Raw genomic sequence first — 26,441 nt, 5'->3', positions numbered from 1 at the left:
AATATATGTAATTAAGGTGATACTAAGCAACATATGTGTATTTAAATATGGGGAAATATAGGTTTTTGTATATATAATACACATATGCAAATGACATTTTGCTTTTTCCTCACTCTGGTTTCAAATGAAGTGATAGCTCTTCTCTTCCATGAGGTCAGTCCCTCTTCATTCACTCTTTATGCCATTTTTTCTTGTCTTACTTTGTACATTACCCTCATAATCATTCCCATTCTCTTCTTTTCTTATCTATTTCCTCCTTCATTGCTGCCTATAAATAATACCAATGTCTCTCTCATCCTAAAAACAACAGCAAACACCACCAAAACATTCCCTTGAGTTACATCCCTACAAGCTATCATTATATTTCTCATCCTTTTCTTGGCTAAAATCCTTGAGAAAGCCATCAACATTTACTCTCTACACTTTCTCTCCTTGTGCTCTTTTCTAAGCCCCCTGACATATGGTTTCTGATCTTATTGAACTGAAACCACTCTCCTCAAGTTTCTAGTGATTTCTTAATTTCCCGATCTGATAGTCTTTTTCTCAGTCCTAATAGCTTTTCAAACTCTCTGCAGAATTTGATATTCTTTTCCCTAAAACTCAGAAATGACTGCTTCTGTTCAGCAGATTAACATAATCCTAACCTCAAGGGCTCATTTTATTTTTAAACAACATCACAAAATGTCAATTTCAGAGTGATCTCTGAACACTCTAGAGACAATATTCTTTGGAGATGGAGAAGGCATCCCTGTGAAATAGAAAATACCAGGAATTTATGTTGAAGTATTCAAGTGAGTAGTGAGAAGTGTAAAGGAGAAAGTTAACTATTTTGAAGACTTTAGGATCCTTATGTTCCTTAGTTCATAAGATTTCTAACTAGAAGGGACCTCAGAGGTCATTTTCCCCAAGTTCATTATTCTATCCATGATGATTAAGTTGCTTTCCCAAAGTCCTATAGGTAGTGCATGATAGAAAAATGATTTTACCCCAGATCACCTGACTCTAAAGTCAGTGTTCTTTCTACTGTATTATTCTGCCTCTAAGTGCCCTATGAATTAATGGATTAGTCTGTCTCTTAGTGCCCTATGAACCAATGGATTTGAGACTCATCACAAGATATATTCTAAAGAAAAAACTTATTATAAAGGTAGTAGGGACAATATTTGTATAGGTAGCTTCAGCAAACATCCTCTGATCTATCTGGGAGGAGGACAGCAAAATCTTTGCCATATGTTGAAATGTCCTTGAAGCATGAGCAGATGATATATAGGATAAAATATTCATTGATTCCTCACAGCTATGTTGTCAAATACATCTCTGTCTCTGAATCAGCCTCTTGATGCTATAAGCAACCTCAATCAGGGATTTCAAAAGTTTCCCCAGACAAAGAATATAAGCTGAACTTCCAACCTCCAAAGCTGTCTGACCCATTGACAATACATTCAAATTGCAAGCAAGCACTTAATGAATGTAGGCTTTCAGCTCCACATTGTAGCCTTCGAGAGACTCAGCAGTTGCCGAAATGAAAGGATTCTTCTCTTAATTTCAATCATCACAAGACTTTGAACAGAACATGGCACCTTAGACATCAGAGCTTTTTAAATGCGACATTGGCAGGCACACAATGCTCAGCTCTGTAGTACTTGAATAATTGAGGCTTTGAAACATCAAAGTGATGACACCTTCAAACACTCAAGTAGCCTTATTTGAAAGATTCTTCACACAAAAGAAGACCAACTCTGCCATTTAAGATCAATGCCTTTCTTGGAATCACCAGGTCTCCAGTTTAGATTGAAATACACTTGTTTTTTTTGCTATTTATTGACTAGCAGTATCCCAGGTGCAGGAGGAATTTGATTAAATATATTTCTTTGTGATAAAATGATACCCAACAAACCTAGGAAAGGTATTGGAAAAAATTATCATGCAGAAACAGATAATTTTCCAAGGATACAACTATGTTTGGAGTTTTCACTCAATTGAAGGAGCAGGACAAGGATGGGAGGAAAATCAGTCAAGTTCATTTTTATCTGTGGGATTTTCCTTTTAAACATACTCATATATGTCATAACCTGCAAATGCACATTTGTAAATGCATGTGGCATGTTCTGCAGGATATCCTAAAATCAGTGCAGTTTTAAGGTTTTAATATGTTAAGCTACTTAATTAAAGCATTATTAATATTAAATCATTAATAGTTTAAAAGTGTGCTAAGATTTTAGTTTTTTGTTGGTTTTTAGTTTGTCTTAAGTCTCTTTTTTTCAGCCATGTCTGACTCTTTGTGATCCCTTTTGGAGTTTTCTTGGAGTGGTTTGCCATTTCCTTCTTCAACTCAATTTACAGATGAGGAAATTGAGGCAGAGAGGATTCAGTGACTTTCCCAGGGTCACACAGCTAGAAAATGTCTGAGGCTAGATGTGAAATCAGGTCTTTCTGACTCTAGGCCAGGTTCTCTATGCATTCCAACACCATCCTGTACATATCCACATGAAACTTTGCAACACTTTAGCCAGGTAGCTTCCCATATACTCCTATAAACTCAGGAATATTTTTATTTCAGTTTAGCCACTGAATTGGTGTGATTTTATCTAAGTCATTTACACTTTATAAATCTAAAAATCCCCTTCTACCAAATTAGGGGGGAGACAATCAATGTTTCTGATTATTAACAGCTTTAAAATGTTATGATTTCATGCCATATTTGTTTTGAATAATTTTGTAAATTTAAATTTTACCATCCCAACTAAACTATCAGTCCTAGAGGGCTACAACTATGGGTTTTTTGTTTTGTTTTGTTTTACTTTTCAGGTATAACCTGATGGCCAAATACGATGCTGAGTACATAGCATGTAGTGGGCACTAAGATAAACAAACAAACAAACAAAAAACCAATTAATTAGTAATGCATAGGAAGATAAAATACATCATGTCAGTATCATTATTATATTAGTACAACCCAGTATAATCCATCCAACCATTAATCCATCCATCTCCTCAATCTCAGAGTTAGAAGAATCACTAGAGATGAAAATCAAATCTTTTTTTTCTTTTAAATTTATTTATTTTTAGCTTACAACATTCAGTTACACAAATTTTAAAGTTCCAAATTTTCTCCCTCTCCCTCTCCTTCACTCCACCCAAGGTGGCATGCAATCTAATAAAGATTCTACATGTACTTTTACATTAAACATTAGTCAAGTTATAAAGAAGAATTATAGCCAATGGAATGAACCACAAGAAAGAAGAAACAAAACAAAAAAGAGAGAGCAAGTAGTTTGCTTCAATCTGCATTCAGACTCTGTAGTTCTTTCTCTGGATATGGATAGCCTTTTCCATCATGAGTCTTTTGGAGTGGTCTTATAACCTTGCATTGCTGAAAAGAGCTCAGTCTATCAAAGTTAGTCATCACAGATACAATGTGTCAGAACTGTATACAATGTTCTCTTGGTTCTTCTCCCCTCACTCAGCATCAATTTATATAAGACTCCAGGTTATTAAAGAGTCTGTCTGCTCCCCATTTCTTATAACCCAATAGTATTCCATTATATTCATATACCACAACTTGTTCAGCCATTCCCCAAATGAAGGGCATCCCCTTGATTTCCAAATCTTTGCCATCACCAAAAAAAAAAACCTGCTATAAATATTTTTGTACATATTGTTTGTCCTCCAGCTTGCATGGTCTCTTTTGGATACAGCCCTAGAAGTGATATTGCTAAGTCAGAGGGTATGAACATTTTTATAGCCCTTTGGGTATGATTCCAAATTGCTCTCCAGAATAGTTGGATCAGTTAACAACACCACCAACAAAGCATTAATGTTCCAATTTTCCCACCTCTTTCCTAGCAGTTATCATTTTCCTATTTTGTCATCTTAGCCAATCTGACTGGTGAGATGTGGTAGCTAAGAGTTGTTTTGATTTGCATTTCTGTAATCAATAGTGATTTAGAGCATTTTTTCATATGATTATAGATATCTTTGACTTCTTCCTCTGAAACTTGCCTGTTTATATCCTTTGACCATTTATCAATTGGGGAAGGACTAATCAAATCTCTTTTGAAAAATTTATTAATTTTAAAATTTTCAACATTAATTTTTATAAGATTTTGAGATTCATTTTCCCCTTCTTCCATCCCCAAGACAACAAGCAAGGTAATATTAACTAAACATATATAAAGATATTAAACATATTTCCACATTAGTCATGTCATGAAAGAACAATCAGAAACAAAGTTAAAAAAAAACACAAGAAAAAAAAGCAGAAAAAGTTAAAATAGTATGGTATTGAGATTCCACAGTTTTGTTTTTTTCTGAATGCAGATAGCATGTTCCAGTGTGAGTCTTTTGAAATTGTTTTAGATCATTACATTGTTGCAAAGAGCCAATTCTATAAAAGTTGATCATCACACAATGTTGTTGTTACTATGTAAAAAGTTTTACTGTTTCTATTCCCTTCCCTTAGTGAGAATTCATGTAAACCTTTCTAGGTTTTTCTGAAATCTGCCTGCTCATCATTTCTTATAGCACAAGAGTATTCCATTATATTCATATACCACAGCTTGTTCAATTATCTCCCAATGGATGGACAACCCTTCAATTTCCAATTCTTTGAATCACAAGAGCTATTATAAGTATTTTTGTATATGTGAATCCTTCTCACATTTTTATAATCTCTCTGGGATACAGACCTAGCAGTGATATTGCTATACGAAAGGGTATTCACACTTTTATAGTCTTTTGGTCATAGTTCCAAATTGCCGTCTAGAAGGGTTGGATCAGTTCACACCAACAATGCATTAATATTCCAACTTTCCCACATCTCCAGCATCTATCATTTCCCTTTTCTGTCATATTAACTATCTGATAGGTGTGAAGTGGTGCTTCTGAGTTGTTTGGATTTGTATTTCCAAAGCATTTTTTCATATGACCATATATAGCTTTAATTTCTTCATCTTCAAACTGCCTATTCATATCCATTGATCAATTACCAAGTGAGGAATTACTTACATTTTTGTAGATTTGACTAAATTCTCTATATGTTTTAGAAATGAGGTCTTTATCAGAAACACTGTCTGTAAAAATTGTTTCCCATCTTTCTCCTCCCCTTCTCATCTTGGTTGCATTGACTTTGTGCAAAACCTTTTTAATTTAATGTAATCAAAACTATCCATTTTGCATTTCATGTTTTCTATCTCTTGTTTGATCATAAACTCCTCCCTTCTCTATAGGACTAACAGGTAAACTATCATAGTTGGATCAGTTCAAAACTCTAACAACACTGCATTAGACTTCTAACTTTCCTACATATTCTCCAACATTTATCATTTACCTCTTTTGTCATGTTAGATAATCTGATAAATGTGATGTATTCCCTCAGAATTGTTTGGATTTGCATTTCTGTAATCAATAGGGCATTTTCCCCCATGACTATAGATAGCTTTAACTTCTTCCTCTGAAAACTGCCTGTTCATATCCTTTGACCATTTATCAATTGGCGAATGACTTTTCCTCTTTATAAATTTGACTCAGGTCTCTATATATTTCAGAAATGAGTCCTTTATCAGAGACATTGGTTCTTAAAAAATGTTTCCCAGTTTTCTGCTTCCCTTCTAATCTTGGATTCATTGGCTTTGGTAATGCAAAAAAATCCAATTTAATGTAATCAAAATTATATATTCTATATTTTCTACTGTTCTTTAACTCTTGTTTAGCCATAAAATATTCCATTCTGCATAAATTTAACAGGTAAACTATTCCTTGCATTCCTAATTTGCTTATAGTATAAGCTATTATAGCTAAATTGTGTGCCTTTTTTGGACTTTATCTTGGTATATGGTGTTTGTTTATTTTCCCGTTTTCCAGTTTTCACAGCAGTTATTTTTTGTTAAATAGTGAGCTCTTATCCCAAAATTTGGAGTCTTTGGGTTTATCAAATAGTAGATTACTATTGTCATTTACTACTGTGTCTTGTGTACCTAATCCATCCCACTGATCTACCATTTTATTTCTTAGTTATTACCAAGTAGTTTTGATGATTGCTGTTTTTTAATACAATATAAGATCTAGTTCAGCTAGGCCACTTTCCCTAGCATTTCTTTTCATTAATCCCTTTGATACTCTGGACCTTTTATTCTTCCAGACTAGCTCTATAAAATAATTTGTTGGTAGTTTGATTGGTATGACACTGAATTAGTAAATTAATTTAGGTAGAATTGTCCTTTCTGTTATATTAGCTCAACTTACCCATGAGCAACTGATATTTTTTCCAATTATTTAGATCTGACTTTAATTGTGTGAAAAGCATTTTGTTATTGTGTTCATATAGTTCCTGGGTTTGTCTTGAAAGGTAGACTCCCAAATGTTTTATAATGTCTAGTCACTTTAAATGGAATTTCTCTTTTTGTCGCTTGCTGTTGAGCTTTGTTAGTAACATACAAAAATGCTGATGACTTATAAGGGTTTATTTTAGAACTGACAACATGTCTAAAATTGTTTATTATTTCAGGTATTTTTTACTTTATTTTCTAGGATTCTTAAGTATACCATCATAACATTTGTAGAGTGTTAGTTTTGTTTCTTCTTTCCATATTCTAATTCCTTGAATTTCTTTTCCTTCTCTTATTGTTAAAGCTAATATTTCTAGTACAATATTGAATAACAGCAGTGGCAATGATCATCCTTGTTTCACCCTCAATCTTATAAGAAATGTTTCTAGTTTACTCCCATTACATGTAATGCTTGATGATGGTTTTAGATAGATACTAATTATCATTTTAAGATAGATTCTATATTCTCCAGTGTTTTTCATGGGAATAGATGTTGTATTTTGTCAAAACCTTTTTTCTTTGTGTACTGAGAAAATCAAATGATTTCTGTTAGTTTTGTTGTTGATACAGTCAATTATGTTGATGGTGGTACTAATATTGAACCAGCCCTACATTCCTGGCATAAATCCTACATGGTCATAGGGTATTATCCTGGTGATGAGTTGCTGTAATCTCTTTGCTAATATTTTATTTTAAATTTATGCTTCTATATTTATTAGGATAATTGGCTTATAAATTTCTCTATTTTGGCTCTTCCTGGTTTTGATATCAGCACCATATTTGCATCATAAAAAGAATTTCATAGGACTCCCTCTTGACTATTTTCCCAAATACTTTATATAGTATTGGAATGAAATGTTCTTTAAGTGTTTTATAGAAATCACATATGAATCTATCTGGCCCTGGAGATTTTTTTCTTAGGAAGTTCCTTGATGGCTTGTTCAATTAACTTTTCTGAAATGCCATTAAGTATTTCATTTTCTCTTCTGTTTCTCTGGGCAACTTATTCATCCATTTTACTTACAGTTGGGCAAAATAGCTCCTAATTATTGTTTTAATTTCCTCTTCATTGGTGGTTAATTCTCTATTTTCCTTTTTGATTCTTGGTTTTCTTCTTTCAATTTTTTGTTGATCAATGCATTTAGAGATATTAAATTTCCCCTCTTTTGTCTCCTTTGTCTGCATCCCATAAGTTTTGGTATATTATTTCATTATTATCATTTTCTTAAATGAAGTTATTGTTTCTATGATTTGTTGATTGACCCATTCATTCTTTTGGATTGGATTATTTAGATTCCAAACTAATTTTTAGTCTATGTTTCCATGCCTTTTATTACATGTAATTTTTATTGCATAATGTTCTGAAAAGATGCATTTAATATGTATGCCTTTCTTCACTGAACTGTGATCATTTTATGTCCTAGTACTTGGCCAGTTTTTGTGTAGGTGCCATGTATTTTTGAGATAAACCTACATTCTTTTCTTTCTCCATTCAGTTTTCTCCAGAGGTCTACCATATCTAACTTTTCTAAGATTCTATTCCCCTCCTTAATTTCTTTCTTTTTTATTTTTGGGTACATTTATCTAGTTTTGAGTGGGGGAGTTTGAGTCAACCCACAAGAATAATTTTGGCTTCTATTTTTCCTGTTATTCACTTAACTTCTTCTCTAAATGTCTGGATGCCATACTACTTGCTTCATTTATATTCACTATTGATACAACTTCATTGTCCATGGTACCTTTAAGAGCATGCAGTTTCCTTCCTTATCCCTTTTAATTAAATTAGTTTTTGTTTTGGCTTAGTCTGACATCAAGATTTCTACCCTAGCTTTTTAAATTGTTTTTACTTCAACTGAACATAATATATTCTGCTCCAGCACATTGCCTTTACTCTGTATCTCTGTGCTTCAAATGTTTTTCTACTAAGCAATATATTGTAGGATCATGTTCTTCATTCCAGTCTGTTATCCACTCCCTTTTTATGGGAGAATTCATCCCATTCCCTTTCACAGCTATGATTATTGTGTCTTTCTTTCCAACCTATTTCCCCATTTATGTCTTTCTCTTTCTTTCTCCCTTTTCCTTCTCACTTAGATTCTACTTCTGACCACTACCTCTCTGAATATGCCCTCCCTTCTATTGACTCCTCTTTTTTTTCCCATCTTTCCCCTCCTACTTCCTATAGTATAAGAGATTTCTATACACAATTGAGTCTGTATAGTGTTCCTTCTTTGAGCCAAATGCTATGGCAGTACTGTTCAAACAATAGACCCCCCTCCCTTCTTTCTCTCTACTGTAATAGGTCTTTACTCCATTAAATATCAGGTAGTTTACCTTTTTCTGCCTCATCCTTTCATCTTCTCCCAGTAAATCTTTTTTCACCCCTTAATTACTTATTTATTATCACATTAAAGTCGTTATACCCACACCCTCTGTCTATGTATACATCTTCCAAATATCATTATTAAGATACAGTTCTCAAGATTTACAGGTATCATCTTCCCATGTACAAATATAAACAATTTAGCCTTATTGAAAAACATTTTTTTCTTTCCTGTTTGCCTTTTTATGCTTCTTTTGATTCTTCTATTTAAAATTAAAAATTTCTGTTCATTTGGTGTTTTATCTTTTGTTTTTTATTTATTTTTTTTAAGCAGGAAGAATTGAAAGTCCCCTATATCATTGGATGACTGTGAAAGATGATACTCAATTTTGCTGGATAGTTGATTCCTGATTGCAGTCCAAGAGTTAGGTGCCTTCCAGAACATAACATTCCAGACCCAGCTAGTCTTTAATGTAGAAACTGTAAATTGCTGCCCATTACTGATTCTGGTTCCATGATATTTAAATAGATTCTTACTGGCTACTTGCAATATTTGCTTTTTAACCTAATAATTCTGGAATTTGGCTCGCATATCCTTTGGTGTTTTCATTTTGGGGCAGGAGGTGATTTGTGGATTCTTTCAGGGTCTATTTTATTCTCAGGTTCTAGAACCTCAAGACAGTTTTCCTTGATGATTCCTTAGAAGATATTGTCCACACTCTTTTTCTATCATGGCTTTCAGGTAGACCAAATAATTATTAAATTATCTCTCCTGGATCTATTTTCCAGGTCAGTTTTGTTTGTTTGTTTCCAATGAGGTATTTTATGTTTTCTTCTATTTTTTCATTCTTTTTATTTTCTTTGACTGCTTATTGATGTCTCATAGAGTCATTAGCTTCCACTTGCCCAATTCTAATTTTTATTGAATTATTTTCTTCAGTTAGTTTTTGTACCTCCTTTTCCATTTGGCCAATTCTACTTTTTCAGGAGTTCTTCTTTTTAGTGAATTTTTGTGCCCCGCTTTGTATTTGGTCAGTCTTTCTTCTGAAGAAGTTGTTTTCTTCAGTGGATGTTTTCTTTTTTTCCCACTTGACCAATTGTATTATTAAAGCAATATTGACAATGTTGTCCTTTTTTCTGAATTTGTGTTTTGATTTTTCTTGTCCACATAGAAAGATTCTATGGCCATTGTCTATTTCTGTTTTTTGATCATGATGTTTGTCTCTTTACTGGATTTTAAAGTTGAACTCTCCTCCTGGATTGCAAGGGACCTTGTCACAAGGTTATTGTCTTTGGGACCAGGTTCTGGTCACTGGTTTTGTGTGATGTAGCCTCATATACTGGCAGCTGGAGGTTGTATGGGTCTGGCAACTTATCGGGGAGAAATAATATGGAAATAGTTTTATTCTCTCAAAAATATTGTTGGAAAAGAAATATTTTATTTTAAAAAATGGACCAGTCCAGGTGTACTAGAACAATAGGGCAATATTAATATAAAACCTTTTAAAAGGAAAGCTGAAACACCCAGAAATGACATAAACAAAATCCAGAGGTTCCAAGTCAAAAGAAAAAATATACTCTAAGCAGACAGAAATAGTTCAAATTCCAAATAAGGACAAACAGTATGGCACAAGACTATGTTGCAAGTACTGAAAAGGAGAGAAGATATTGTAATACTATATTCTAAGAATCCAAGGAAAAAGATATACAGCTGAATTACATGTAACCAAATTAAATGTAATCACATAGGAATTAAAATAAACCTTAAAGTAGAATTTAAAAAAATTTCCTGATGAACAGATAGTCATATTGTACAATATTGGTAATGAAAACATAGGAAACAAGAAAAACCATTAAAGATGGAGGAGATGAGGGAGAACATTCTAAGCATGGGGTAATCGACAAAATAGAATATATATCTATAGTTATATAAAAGAGAAATATAATTTGTATTATTATTGATAGTAAGTTTGACTGTGATATTTCTTGACATATTGCATAGAGTATGGAAATTGAGGTCAGAACCATCTTTGTTTAAATGTGAACTATTGCAGTGTTAGCTATAACACCTTTGACAAGACATTTAATCAGACTAATCCTAAAACAATACTTTAAGATTAAACTACTATTATTAAATGTGTTTAGTTCTGTAGTGGTGGAAAGAGTTCTTACACTGATTAAATAAAATTACATCAGTTAACTACTGATTTAATAATAATGATGATTGAAAAGTACCTTTTAACTTTATAAAACATTGAAGCAAGATAGAAATGAAAGTTATTATTTTTGTTGTTATTGTTATTATTGTATTTTACAGCTCAATAACCTAGCTTATAAAGAGAAGTCCATTTTTAGGGTGCCTATTAATGGCACAGAGATTGTCCTTACATATTAACATAGTAGTTGATAGTCTAATCCTCTACATGGTGCTTTCCTAAGGGGTACCGCATTTTTCTTGAAATATCTCCTTCATTTACTTGCCAGGTCACCAGCCTCCTAATTAATAATTTTCTACATTAACTTTTTCAATAAATATGTATTAAGTCCTCACTGGGACCACAGGATTTAGATTCTAATCCCCCTCAGTTAAACTGAGACCCAGAAAACTAAAATAATTGACTTATTCAAAGTTCTTTTCTAGTCAAATCCTTTACAATCCTGCCAATGGACAGCCTGATCTTATCAGAGTACATTCTCTAGATAAAACTCAGTCCTGGGAAGCCACTCTCCTTATTAGATATTCTCTCTCCCCATTTCTATTTTACAATAGTCCCAGTCACCCTAATTCATTCCTCTCCCTTTTTTCTAGCCACCTCCTTCATGGCCACTCCAAACACCTTCCCATTGTTCTTCTCCAACGCACACAAAACACAGAAATAGACACACACACACACACACACACATATATGTATATATAATCACTCCTTTTCAGTTCTGGGACCAAACTCATCAGAGACAACTGAAATAGATGTTATTAGATTTGACCTGATGGTTTTAACCTCATATGATAATTTTACTGCTTATTACTCACACTAGTGCTCTGTGTGTATGAAGGCTCAAAAGTAACATTAGATATGAACTAAAGTAAAACCAATATATGTGTACAAAAACTCCTTCCCCTCTTCACCATAATGAATGAAGAAGTCAACAATGGAGGAATGGAAGCTGTACAGCCCTTCCTAGACCCTCATTCTCTTCCCTAGTATTCATTCCTCCTCCATACCTCATCAACTATTCTATACACCTAGTAATGGATATGGATAATTTGGAATAGGTTCTGGCAGAGAGACAATTAAGGACCAGGGGGCCAGACTAGGTTAGATAATTTGAAATTTTAGTTGACCAATTTGCCATGGTGATGTTGTCTTTGTATTTTTGAAAAATGTGAATTGAGAAATTAGAAGATGGAGTTGATCAAGGACTGAAAATTAGCATGAGGTAAACATAGGAAGACACCCTAAAAAGCCTCTTGCAAAAAGCAGACTTTGATCTGATCTTAAGAGAAATCAGAGAAGTCAACAGGTAAAGATGTGACAGAAGAGCATTTCATCTATGGGGGATAGTCAAATAAAGGAGATGGGGATGGGAATAAACTATGGAAGGAAAGAAAGGAAGATAGTGCTTGCTTCATTTTAAATATTTGGAAAAGGAGTTCCACTTATGATTGACAAGATGGTGGAGCAAGCAATAAAACACCATAACTCTCCTATATTCACCTCCAAGCTACCATAAAATAACACCCCAGAAGAAATCCTAGGACAGCAGAAAAAGCTAAAAGATGGGGTGAAAAATCTTTGAGCCCAAAAAACTTGCACAATCAGCAGGAAAGGTCTTTCTCACTTGATTAAAGAGGGAGTGCAGTCCAGGATAGGAGGCATCCAAGCAAGCTACTAGCAAGTTCTACCACAATAAACCAGCCATAGATCCTAAGTCACATCATGGTGGAACAGGCAAATGCCAACACTCAGACCTTGCCATGAACTTCTGGATAGACAGACAGGTGAACAGGCATACTCTAGCTCTAAGAACAGCCACATGATTCACCATAACCCCAGGAAAAGAGGCACCTTCCAGTAGTCAAGCCTCCACATGCTTCAGTGTTACCCCAGGCAAATAGGTAAACACCAGTTCTATTGTTTGCCTGAGCAAATAATAAACAAGAAGTGCCAGGACCCTAACTAGTGCTTCAGTATAGCCCCAGACAAACAGGCAGCTGCACCCAGTCAGAGCAGCACATGCTTTAGTGTGGTCCAAGAAAAGTGCGGAAACAATACCCCAGGCCTTAACACACAACAGACGCCACCACTAAGACTCCAACTCAGCACCATTTAATCTGCCAGATCCTTAGGGATTCCAGCACCACCAAACCCCTATCCTTCAATGCAATACCAGATATGAGGGATATGTAACATCAAGTAAATAAGCAGCACCTTTAGCCTTTGGCACAAGAAACCTGAGATAGTGCCCCTTGCACCCCAGGGCAGAGCTCAAATTTTTTTTTACCTTTTTTTTTTGGAGGGCAATTGGGGTTAAGCAACTTGCCCAAGATTACACGGCCAGTATTTTTTTTTTTGTGTGGGTGTTAAGTGTCTCAGGCCAGAACCGAACTCGGGTCCCCCCGACTCCAGGTCCAGCGCTTTACTCACTGCACCACCTAGCCACCCCCAGCAGAGATCAAATTTGAAAGAAAGGAAAAAGGCAAAAAACAAACAAACATAATCTGACCAGGGAAGATCAAGATATAAATTCACAGAAAAGGACAATGCCAAAACATCTATAGGCAAAACCCCAAAGAATAAAGGCAAGTGGTTTCAAGCCCAGAAAGAACTTATGGAAGAGCTCAAAAAAAAAAAAAGAAAGCTTAAAAGTCACAAGAAAAATAAAAGAAAAAAATTGGGAAAAATGATAGTGATGCAAGAGACTTATGGGGAAAAAAACAGGTTGGAAACATAAAACAACTACTTAAAAATAAAATTGACCAGGGTAGAGCCACAATGGGGAAGTAAAAGCAGGACCTTGCTTGAACTTGTGCTCTAGTCACCTCTAATACCTGTAAAAAATGACTCTAAACAAATTTTAGTGAGCACAGAACCCACAAAGTGACAGAGAGAAACAAATCCCCCAATGAGGGCAGCCTGGCAGGCTGAGAAGAAGGGTCTATCACACAGGGCTGCGGGAGCGTAACTCTGCATGGGCCACCTGGCACAGACCAGCAGCACAGAGTGGCTGGAGCAAACTTCAGGGGACTAAAGCACTGGCAACTGGGATGGTTTCCATACTTCTCAACCCATAAATGCCAAAGAGAAAGTAAAAATTCAGTGGGGAATCTCTGTTGGAACTGTGTGAGAGAAGAGCCCTGTCCATTGCCTGACGCCTGGACAGTAGAGGTGGAAGTGTCTGAAGCTGCTGCTGCAGTGGCTGCCTCCTGAGCTCCAGGCCCACAGATCATGGGGGAACCAAGCTTTAGTCCAGAGGTTAATTGCAGGACTCTCCTTGCTGGCTCTGAGGTAGGATTCTCTTTCTTTGCCCTGCTTGGATTTGGGTCGCAGTCTTGGTCCTGGGGTGAGGAGCACTAGTGTGGCAGAGTTTGTTGAGGCTGTGAAGAGGTAGTACTCCTCACAGTTCAGAGGTTGGTGCCTGGAAGAAGTTCTGACAAGAGATGTGTAAAACCTCAGAAATTTGGGACACTGCACTCTCCACTCTCAAAGTAGAGCTCCAAATGTCTATTTTTCATTCATGGTTATGTTTAACTTTGCTAGTTATGAATATTTTTAGCCACAACCCCAGTTCTTTTCCTCTTCAACATATGAAGACCTGTGGTCTTTTAGTGTCACCAGTGCAAGATCTTGTGTGATCCTAATTGTGGCATTATGATGTTTATTTATTTTTTTTCTTTATGCTCATAATATTTTATCCTTAACCTGGGAGTTACTGAATTTGACTATGATATTCTTGTAAGTTTTCTTCATATGATCTTTTTTAGGTGGTGTTGAGTGGATTTTTTTCTATTTCTACTTTTCCTTCATGTTCTAATGCTTCAAGACAATTTTCTTTTATTATTTCTTGTATTATTGTATCAAGATTCCTTTTTTTGTAGCTTTCAGGTAGTCCACTTATTTTTATGTTTCCTCTTCTTGACTTGCTCTGCACATCATTTGTTTTTCTTATGAGATGTTTCACATTCTCTTCTATTTGTTCATTCTTTATAATTTGTTTTATTATTTCTTGGTCTCTCATAATTTCTCTGGCCAATTCGCATTTTCAAGTAGTCATTTTCATCCTTAATATTCCAAATCTCCTTTTCTAATTGATTGGCTTTCTTTTCATAATCTTGTTATTCTTAAACTGTTCTTATTTTAAAAGATTTCCTCAATCTCATGCAGTTTTAAAAGTTCTTCTATAAACTCTTTTCAGGTGGATGGCCATTTGATATCATTCTTCAGAGTAGAAGAGACTTTCCTTGCTTCAATATCCTCCTCTGAAGATGTACCCTGTTCTTTTCTATTCCAATGGAAATTTCCATAGTTGTATTCTTTCTGCTTTCTCTGCTCATTAAAAAAAAAAATTCATAGCAGCTTTTTTTTTGGTAATAACCTCTACTCCTGGGGTGTATGGGCTGGTACTTCTGATTTCTGATTCTCCTTCTGTTCTCCTCTCTATCCTGGAACCAGAACCAAGAACACCACCCTCCTGTGAGTGCCCACAGTCAATAGAATCTCCACGTCACTGCTTTTGCACTCACAGGGCATGTGCTGGTTCCTTTATGCCTAGGTTCATGTCTTCCCCGACTGGGTTTTGGATTCCTTATCAGTGGAAGTTCCCTCAATTTTCCTAGGCTCAGACAAAGACTCCCTTCACTTTCTTGCAGGTGAAAATTCCTGTGGCTGGGGCAGAGAACACCTCCCATTCCAGCTAGCCACTTGCCATTTCAAAGGAACTAGACTGGAGTCAATTATTCTTCACAGGGACCAAACCTCATGCTGGGATTTTTCTTTGGATCTTCCCCCACTGATCCCTGCTCTGCCCCAACTTTTGTTTATTTTTAAACACTCAATATATGCCCTGAGGCACCATTTTATTCTGTTTGTAGGGAAATCTGGGGAGTTTGGAATTTTCTAACGTACTCTACCATCTCCCAAGAATCTTGTCTCTGCTGGACAGCATCATTCAAGAAATTATCAATGAAAACTGTGCTGATGTCCTAGAGCCAGAGGGCAAAATAGGCATGAAAGAATACAAGGATCACCTCAGGAAAGAGATTCCAAAATAAAAAAAAAATCTCCAAGGAATATAGCAAAATTTCAGAATGATAATTTCAGGAGATAATACTACAAGTATCCAGAAAGAACAATTCAAATATCAGGGAACCATAATCAGATTACAGAGGACTTGGTAGCTGCAACATTAAACATTTTGAGGTCATTTCATATGATATTCTGGAAGGCAAAGGAGCTAGGACTACAACCAAGAATCACTTACCAATCAAAATTAGTCATAATACATCAAGGGGGAAAATGATCATTCAGTGAAAGAGAAACATTTCCAGCATTCATAAGGAGAAGACCAGAATTAAACCAAAAATTTGATCTCCAGCATCAAGACCCAAGAGAAGCTTAAACAGGTTAAAAAAAGAAAAGAAAACATGAGGGATTTAATAGTGCTAAACCATTTACATCCCTACAGAGAAAGTTGATACTTGTAATTCTTAAAAAGTGTATTATTAATAGTAGAGCTAACACAGACAGATACGCAGACAGATTCTGTGGGCTTAAGGCGAATTTGAGGGAATGACATAAAGAGGGATCAGAAGGAGGAGCACACTGGGTGCAGAAGGAAGAGAAAGGTAGAATGGCGTGGTTATCTCCCATGAAGGGGCACAAAAGGTGTCGTACAGTAGGGGGGCAGATGGTAACACAATGGATAATGGCCATTGCTTGAACTTTAGCCTCATCACTGTTGGCTCAAAGAGAGAATTAATATACACTATTCTTTGATTTTAGAAATCTTATTTATCTTTCAGGGCAAAAGGGGGCAAGAAGATTAAGCAAAAGGCAGGCATGGTGACTGACAGAAGGAGGGTAGATCAGGAAAGGTGGTAGATAGAAGCAAAACACCGGTGATGTGGGAAAGTGTGAAAGAAGAGAAAGGACAAGCAGGGGCAAGAATAGGATGGAGGGTAATGCTCAGGTAGTAATCATTAATGCATAGCTGAATGAAATGAACTCTCCCATAAAACAGAAGTGGATAGCAGAATGGATCAAAAACGACAGTCCTAAAATATGTTGTTTACCCATGAAGCAGAGACACAAATACAGAATAAGGGTAAGGGGCTAGAGGAGAATCTATCATGCTTCAGCTGAAATAAAAAGGGTGGGGGAAGGCAGTCGTAGTCCTCAGACAAAGTAAAAGCAATAACAAAAGCAAGTAGAAGATATAAGGAAGGAAAATGTATCTTGCTAAAAGGTACTGCAGAAAATGAAGCAATATCAATACTATACACACACACACAGATACACATACCCATATATGTGTGTGTGTATGTTACACACACACACACACACACACACCAAGGAATACAGCAGCCAGATTCTTAAAGAAGTTAAATTAATTATAGGAAGAAATAGAAAGCAAAACTATACTAGGGTGAGACCTCAACTGTCCCTTCTCAGAACTCAATAAATCCAATGAAAAAAACAAACACAAAAGAAGATAAGGAGGTAAACAGAATATATGAAAAGATAGATATGCCAGACCTTTGGACAAAACTGAATGACAACAGAAAGGAATAAATATTTTCTCAGCATCATGTGACACCCACACAAAAAACTGACCACTTAATGGGGCATGAAAACCTTGTCAAATATAGAAAAGGCAGAAATATTAAATATATTTTTATAAATCCTAATGCAATAAAATTGCATTCAACAAATAACAGTGAAAAGATAGATCAAAATTTAATTGGAAACTAAATAATCTAATCCTAAAGAATAAGTGAGACAATGAATAAATTACAGAAATAATCAATAGAGCTTCATTAAAGAGAATGCCAACAGTGAAGTCAAATACCCAAATTTATGGCATGCAGTCAATGTAGTACTTAGGGAATTTTTTTCTCTAAATTCTTACATCAACAAAATGGAAAAAGAGCAGATCAATTAATTGGGCATGCAATTAAAAAAACTAGGAAAAGAACAAATTAAAAATTCCAAACTGAGAATCAAATTGTAAATCCTCAAAAATCAAAGGTAATATTAATAAGATTGAAAGAAGGGGGAAAAAACTATCCAGCTAATAAATCTAGAAACTGTTTAATATATATACTATATACATTATATATACTATATACATTATATGTGTAAATATATACATATATATTATATATGTGTACATATATATTATATATGTGTACATATATATACATATATATATATATGTCATCCAGTGGTTAATCAGATTAAAAAAAAAAAGAAAATCAGACATCCAGTATGAAAAATGAAAATGATGAAATCATCACCAGTGAAGAAGAAATTAAAGCAATCATTAGGAAACATTTAGCCTAATATATATCAGTCAATCTTAAAATCTGATTAAAATAGATAAATGTTTTTTTGAAATTATGAATTTCAATTTTATTGAATGAAATTCAAATGAAATTGATGAAATTCAAAATTATGAAAATACAAATTACTTAGTTTAACAGATCAGGAAATACAATGCCTAAATAACCTCATCTTAGAAAAAGAAATTTAACAAGCCACAAATGAAATCCATAGGGAAAAAAATCCCCAGGTCCAATTGGGTTCACAAATGAATTCTACAAAACATTTAAATACAATTAATCCCAAAACTTTATAAATTATTTAGAAAAACAGGTGAAGAAATACAACTACCAAATTCCTTCACTGGTCCAAATATGCTGCTAATACCTAATCCAGGAAGAGTTAAAACAGAGAAAAAAAATATTAGGTCATTTCCCTAATGGATATTGATACAAACATTTTGAACAAAATACTAGCAAGGTGATGACAACAATACATCACAAGGATTATACACTATGACCAGGTGGGAGTTATATCAGGGATGAAAGTTTGTTTCAATATTAGGAAAACTATCAACATGCTTGACTATGTCAATAACAAAACCAGCAGAAATCATATAATTATCTCAATAGATGCTGAAAAAGATTTAACAAAAATATAGCAACAATTCCTATCAAAATAATCAGAGTGTATAGGGATAAAGGGAAAATTCCTTAAAATTACAAGCAGTATGTATCTAAAACTATCAGAAAATTCTATCTATAATAGAGACAAGTACAAAGTCTTCCCAAAAAGATTGGGGTGAAGCAAAGATGCACATTATCACCATTATTCAATATGGTACCAGAAATCTTAGCTATAGCAATAAAAGAAACATAGAAGGAGTTAGAATAGGCAATGAGGAAACAAAAACTATTACTCATTTCAGATGATATGATGGTATACTTACAGAATCCTAGAGAATCAACTGAAAAAATACTTGAAATAGCAACTTTAGCAAAGTTGCATGATATAAAAAAATCCACACATTTCTATACATTATTAACAAAGCCCATTAGCAAGAGATAGAGAAATTATATTTAAAGTAACTGAAGGCAATATAAAATATTTGGGAGTCTGCCTGCCAAGACAAACCAAAGAACTATATGAACATAACTATAAAATGCTTTTCACACAAATAGTCACATCTAAATAATTGGAAATGACATCAGTTGCTTATGAGTAGGTCAAGCCAATGTAATAAAAGTTACTATTCTGCACAAACTAATTTACTTATTGAATGATATACCAATCAAACTACCAAAAATTATTTGACTGAGCTAGAAAATATAACAACAAAATTTATTTGGAAGGACAGAAGGTCAAGAATATGAAGGTAATTAATGAAAAAAAAATACAGGAAGGTCATCTATCAATACCAGATCTCAAACTATATTATAAGGCAGTAACCATCAAAAGTATTCGATATTGGCTACAAAACAGAGTGGTAGATCCGTGGAATAGATTAGGTTCACTAAGATAAAGTAGTCAATCACCATAAGTAACCTAGTCTCTGATAAAACCAAAGACCCAAGCTTTAGGGACAAGAACTCAGTATTTTAGAAAACTCGCTAGGAAAACTTGAAAATAGTATGGCAGAAACTAAGCATAGGCCAATATCTCACATGAAATGCCAAGATGAGGAAAAATGGGTATAGGATTTAGACATAAAGGTTGACACCATATGCAGATTAGAAGAGCAAGAAATAATCTACCTTTCAGATCTATTGAGAGGGGAAGAATCCACGACCAGACGAGAGGGAGAGCATTACAAAATGTAGGATGAATAACTCAGTTCTTCTCAGCAACACAATGATCTAAGACAAGTAGAAAAGACTCAGGAAGGAAAATGCTATCCACATTCAGAAGAACTGATTGACTCTGAATGCAGATTGAAGCACATTTTTTTTTCAAATTCTTTATTTGTTTTGTGTTTATTTTTTTTTCTTTTGAGCAATTCTTTCTTTCACAACTATAACTAATATGGAAACATGTTTTACATGAAACACACCTATAACCTATATAAAATTGCCTACCACTTTTGGAAGAGTGGAGGGGAGAGAGAAAAATTTGGAACTCAAAGTTTTGTAAAAATGAATGCTAAAAATGTACAGACCTGTAACTGTAAAAATTATTATTTAAAAAATAAAATAATTGGAATGAGGAAAATATAAAAATAATGGGGTGATAGGAAGCTTATGAAGGGCTTTAAAAACCAAAGAAAGTATTTTATTTTTGATCCCAGAGGTAATAGGGAGGCATTGAACTTTACTGTGTAGGGAGTTAGCATGGCAATTCCCATGCTTCAGGAAAATCTATTTGGATACTTAATATATGTTGAATTGGAGCTTAGAGGAATAGAAGAAAAGGAAACAAAGAGAAGTTTACTGTGATCAGGTATGAGGTGAAGAAAGTTTCATGAGAATGGATGGTTGTGTGAGTGGAAAGAAGGGGACACAAGTTATTTTAAAGGCATAAATGACAAGACATGACAATAGATTGGATATATGAGGTAAGTGTGAAGTCAAGGATGACAATGAGATTGTGAGACTAAATATCTGGAAAGATTCAGAAGAATTTTACAGCAATAGGACAGCTTTAAAGTGCATTTGGAAAGTTAATAAGTTCTATTTTGAATATCATTAGTTTAAATTCTTATAGTATATACACTTTGAAACATCCAAAAATAGATTGGTATTGTGAGATTGGAGTTCAGGACAGAGTTTAGAAATAGATTTATAAATCTATGAATGATCTACTCAGAAACGAAAAATGAACCATGATGAGGTGATATACTAGCTCAACAAGGAGCTAGTACAGAGTAAAAGAATGTTAACACAGAAAGAGATTCAGAGGACACTTATGGTTAGTGGGCATGACCCATAGGAAGAACCAGAAATGGAAATTGAGAAGGAACAGTCAGACAGATAAGTGGTGAACTAGGAGGCAGCATTGTGTCAAGGAAACAGTGAGATCAATGGTGTCAAAGGCAAGAGAGAATTCAAGAAGGATGAGGATTGAGAAAAGACCTTAAATTTGTCATTTAAAAGATAACTATTAACTTTAGAGAAAGTTACTTCAGTTCAATGATGATGTCAATAAGGAGATTACAGAAGGTTTAGAATCAAGTAAGGAGAGGAATTTGGGGCACTGATTGTAGATTGCTTTCTCAAGGTTTTGGCTGAGAAGGGCGTGAGATGTATAAGAAAAATACTTTACAAGGACAATAAAATCAAGTAAATATTATTCTCTTTTATCTTTTTTTAAGAATGAGAAGACACAGAAATACTTGTAGGTAGTGGGGAAGGAACCAATTGAAGGTATGCGAGAAAGTAAGGATAATAGAGGATGGAATACTCTGGAGACAGCACATTGAGATCTGATCAAGAATACCTATAGAGAGGCTTTCCTTGACAAAAAGATATTTTTCACTACAGACAGAGGTGAAGCAGAATAGTGGAAAGATGTCTGAGTGGTGTTAATTAAAAAAGAGGTGAGAAGAGGTAATGGTCATAAAATGACCTCAAGGTGAAAAACTGGAAGAGGGAAAAATATAGAGATCAGTGGTTTCAGTGAGGATGAAGAATATTTTAGAGTAGAATCAATGAGTCATAAGTAGAGATTAAAAGGAAAGAAAATATGATTATAAGGGGAAATTTCAGAGTTAAAAATCATGAAGATCATACAGTTGCTAAAGAGCAGAAAAATGACTATACCTGGGATATCCAAGATAGAGTAAAGATACAAGTATTGAGCGTGGAGAAGGCTACTAAAACTTAGAGGTTAGACAGATTAGGGGATATATGAATATATACTGAAGACCCCAAATGGGAGGACAGGTATTGGATAGAGAGAAATTTCTTAAACCAGTTATGCAACTTGTTGAGAAAAGAGAGAAAGTTATTTTGAGTTAAGTTACAGATGCAAGAACAAAGACTGAGCGATATAAATCATTAGAGTAAGTTAAAAGTAGAAGATATTGAGTGTTTCTGGCTGAGGAAATATTTGAAAGTAGAAATGGGAATTAAGGAGTTTCCACTTTTGGAACTGTGTGCTGGAGGGCAGGAGAGAAGAAATAACCATCATTTAACAGGATTACTAAGGATATTGAATCTTTTAGAGAAATATCTATTTCCATGAGATCAAGAATATGAAAATAAATGATCTAAGATGAAGTGAAATATATTAATGATATAGCAGGTTTTCTGAAAGATATAATAATAGAAAAAAAGAAGAGAAAACATTGAAATAGATCAGAGTTTAGTCAGATGAGCACAAGACTATTGGGAGAAAAACAAGGGAAAGGTGTTTACCTTTGTAATTGATGTCCTTTAATCAAAAGGACTGGTGAAAATACGTAAATAAAGGAATGAATGAAAGAATAAAAAAAATAAGCACTTACCCTGTGTTAAAAGCTATTCTAGGGATGAGGCATATAACTACAAAAGAGAGACATTCTAATTAGAGGAAGAAAACACATAACAGGGTGTAGAGGGGAATTTTCATTAGGAAAACTATAGAGATAGTAAATGGAGTTATAGCTGAATAGATTGATATAACCTTTCTAATAAAAATAATGGTGTTGATATGATCATGTTTATAGACCTGGAAATTAGGGAGGAGTTTTAGTATAATTGATATATATGCTCAATGGCAATGTAGTTTGTGGTGAAATGACTGAGATTAATTGAAGCATGTGTATATATATATATATGTTATACATATGCAATAATGTAAAACATTTCCGTATTAGTAATTTTGTACAATAAGACTTAAATTTTAAAAATTAAAGAAAAATAGCATGCTTCAGTTGGCATTCAATCAGCTATCAGTTCATTCATTTTCTAGAGGTGGATAGTATGCTTCATCATTAGTCCTTTGAGATTATCTTGGATCATTGTATTGCAGAAAATAGCTGTCATTCATAATTCTTCATCAAACAATATTACTTTTACTGTGTACAACATTCTCCTGTCTCTGTTCACCTCACTATGCATCAGTTCTTTGAAGACTTTTCAGATTTTTCTTAAGTTATTCTGCTTGTTATTTCTTATAACACAAAAAACATATTCCACTACAGTCATATACCACAGCTTGTTTAGCTGTTCACCAATTGATGGACATCCCCTTGATTCCCAATTCTTAACCACCACAGATAAAAGTTCTTTTAAATATTTTGTATAAATAGGTCTTTTTCCCCTTTTTTGGATGTCTTTGGGACATAGAAATAGTAGTCTACTTTTGTTTGTGCTCTGTAAGTTCTATTTCACATCTTTACCTTTCATCAGATAATGAGGCTCTCCACTGAAACTTAATATTCTTTCCTCCTCTCACCTCATTCTCCCTAACACTTCAAAATGTCCTCTTCTCCAAGGCCAACTATTTCACCTGAGCATTCAGTTACATGTGAACTATATCTACTTTAGTACCTTGTAGGCATCCCAAAATATCTAAAATTAAAATAATAGTCTTCTGGAACATCAACTCCGCCTGAGATTCCTATTTCTTTTAATATTATTGGGAAAAATTTAAGTACTATTGTCTACAAGAAGCATTTCTGATGGCCCCATCTATTGTGTCTTCCCTCTCTACTTACCTTTTATTTTATATTTTATACAAATAAAAGGAAAGCAAGAAACAAACATTTATTGAGGGCCTACTATGTACCAGAAACTATGTTAAGGGATTTATAAATAATTTCCCATTTAATTCTTGCAATAAACCTTGGAAGTAGGTCCTATTATTATATCCATTTTATAGTTAAGTAAATTGAGACACACAAAGGTGGCCAGGGTTGCAGTAATTAATTTTCTGAGGACGGATTTAAACTCAAGTATTCCTGATTCTTGACCATGCCTTTATTCGTTATTCTTGACCATGCTTTATCCATGCCTCCACTAAGGTGCCTCTACTTACTGTGTCACTAGATCTTTGATTTTATTGGTATAGAGTACTCCTTGATGGGGAACCTTCCTTTATCAATGCAACTTATCATCATACCTGCATCTTATAGTCTTAGAAAGCTGTCCATATCACTAAGAAGATAATTGGTTTGTCCAAGTTTATACAGTCAGGAAGTTATTTTAATGAAGATCTCCATTCTCTTGAATCTCCTTTCCCTATTTCTTGTATAAATTATACCCCTGCATCTGTTTACTTCATTTCTCTTTAGTTCTTACAAGTCTTCACCAGTTTCTCTGAAATAATCCTCTTCTTCTTTATGTCTCAATACTATGCTGTCACATTTATATACAATAGCATTTTCAGTCATTCTTGAATTAATGGAAACCACCTCAATTTTTAGTTCCTTACAAACAAAAAGAAGAGTAACTATAAATTTATTTTGTGCATATGAGTTCTTTTTTGTTCTTTTTCTTTGACCTCTTTTGGGTATGACTTATTAATGAGTCAAAAGGTATAAACAGTTTAAAAACTTTTTGGACATAAATTCAAACTACTCTACAAAATGGTTGGACCATTTTATAGTTCTATCAGGAATGAATTAAATGGTTGATCAAAGTCCCCACAGAAGTCACCATCTTCCTTTTTTTTGGTCAACTTTGCCAATTTGATAGAAATGAGGTGGAATCTGAGTTATGTCCATTTGTATTTCTTGAGTATTCCTTCTAATTTTTTATGTGGTTATTAAGAACCTAGATTTCTTCCACTGAAAACTGCTATTGATATTCCTTGACTATTTATAAATTAGGGAATATTTCTTATTTTAGTAAATTTGAATGATTCCCCCACATAAATTTGAGACATTTATCAGAGGAACATGCACCAATATTCCCCCAACATTTAACAACTTTTCTTCTAACTTTAGTTGCATTGGTTTGTTATGTATATCATCTTTTAAAAATATTTAGTATAAATTGTCTCTTTGCTTTCTGTGGTACTTTTTATATCACTTTTGCTCATAAAATTTCCCTTATTCAAAGATTTGACAAGTCACATCTTTCACATTTCTCTAATTTCATTCATTCATTCAATAGATATTTATTAAATCCTAATATGTGTCAGACACTGTGTTAAGCTAATTTCTTAATGATATTATACTTTATATCTAAAGTGCAATCCTCTTTGGACCTTTTCTTGGTATTGATGTGTGATTCTGGTCTATATCTGGTTTTTAATACAATATAATGGAAATCAATAAACATTTAGTAATTTTTACTATATTATTGATGCTTTGCTAAGCTCTGGGGATACAAAAACTGATTTATTACAATACAAATAATTCTCCAATTGACAAGTGGTCAAAGGATTTGAACCTTAAGGAATAAAAAAAATTAGAAGAAAATGTGAAATGTCTCATTGGGAAAACAACTGACCTGGAAAGGAGATCCAGGGGAGATAATTAAAAATCATTAGACTAACTGAAAGCCAAGATCAAAATAAGAAGTTATACATTATACTTCAAGAAATTATCAAGGAAAATTTCCCTGATATCCTAGAACCAGAGGGTAAAATAGGTTGAAATAAAGATGAAGAAAATGAATTTGTAAGCTATTTAGTAGCACAATTTCATAACAAACATATCTAAGTGAATGATCCTCATGTGGGATACCTTCTGGTGGTTCCTTTTCCTTATGTATGATTTTACAAGCAATGTAATATTCACAGCACCCACAGCTGTTTTGAACATGCTGGTATAGTTGTTAATCACAAAACATAACAGGCTCTCCACATAGTGGACAGAACCAAAACATTTATTCAAATACCAGGAAACCGAGTCCCCAAACCAGAAAGTCAAACTCATTACAGTAACCATGAAACTGGTGCACATAACCAATCAGGAAATATCCACATTCCCAAGCCTTCAAAACAAAACAGCCTCCCTCAATCAAGGATCCTCCTCTCTTCACTCACGGTAGCTCCTCAGCCTCTCTCCCAGCAGTTCTGGTTCAGAAGTTCTCATTCCTAGCAGTTCTAGCTGGCTCTAAGAAGTTCTCAGCAGCTTTGACTGGCTCTCAGAAGAAGTGCTCCACTTCCTAGCAGTCCTCAGAAGTTCTGACTCTCTAGCTTGGGCTTTTCCTTATATAAGGTATTAGCTCCTCCCTGTTCTGCACCTTCCTGTTACATCAGTAAGTTCATCCCACTGTGGGATTCACAAGTTCTGTTCTTTAACAATAGCTTGATATAATTAGGGCAAGGCTCAACTTGAAACAAGGTGTTAAGTGTTTGCTTGCTATTACAAGGGGCAGGGAAGTT

At 34.3% G+C, this 26,441-nt stretch overlaps 1 long non-coding RNA gene across 1 annotated transcript in view; it reads right to left on the bottom strand.

The window, feature by feature from the left end:
* Positions 1–26,236, bottom strand: part of LOC138153661 (uncharacterized) — a 129,701-nt gene extending 103,465 nt beyond the window's left edge. Inside the window, exon 1 of the long non-coding RNA XR_011166426.1 lies at positions 26,100–26,236. This is a non-coding gene — a long non-coding RNA (uncharacterized lncRNA). The remainder of the gene's footprint in view (positions 1–26,099) is intronic.
* Positions 26,237–26,441: the final 205 nt, after the last annotated feature.

Source organism: Petaurus breviceps, unplaced genomic scaffold (assembly GCF_028583685.1).
Source record: "Petaurus breviceps papuanus isolate PSGF00001 unplaced genomic scaffold, PetGlider_PUasm1.0 151, whole genome shotgun sequence".
NCBI lineage: Eukaryota > Metazoa > Chordata > Mammalia > Diprotodontia > Petauridae > Petaurus > Petaurus breviceps.
This window is presented reverse-complemented; position numbering and strand designations above follow the sequence as displayed.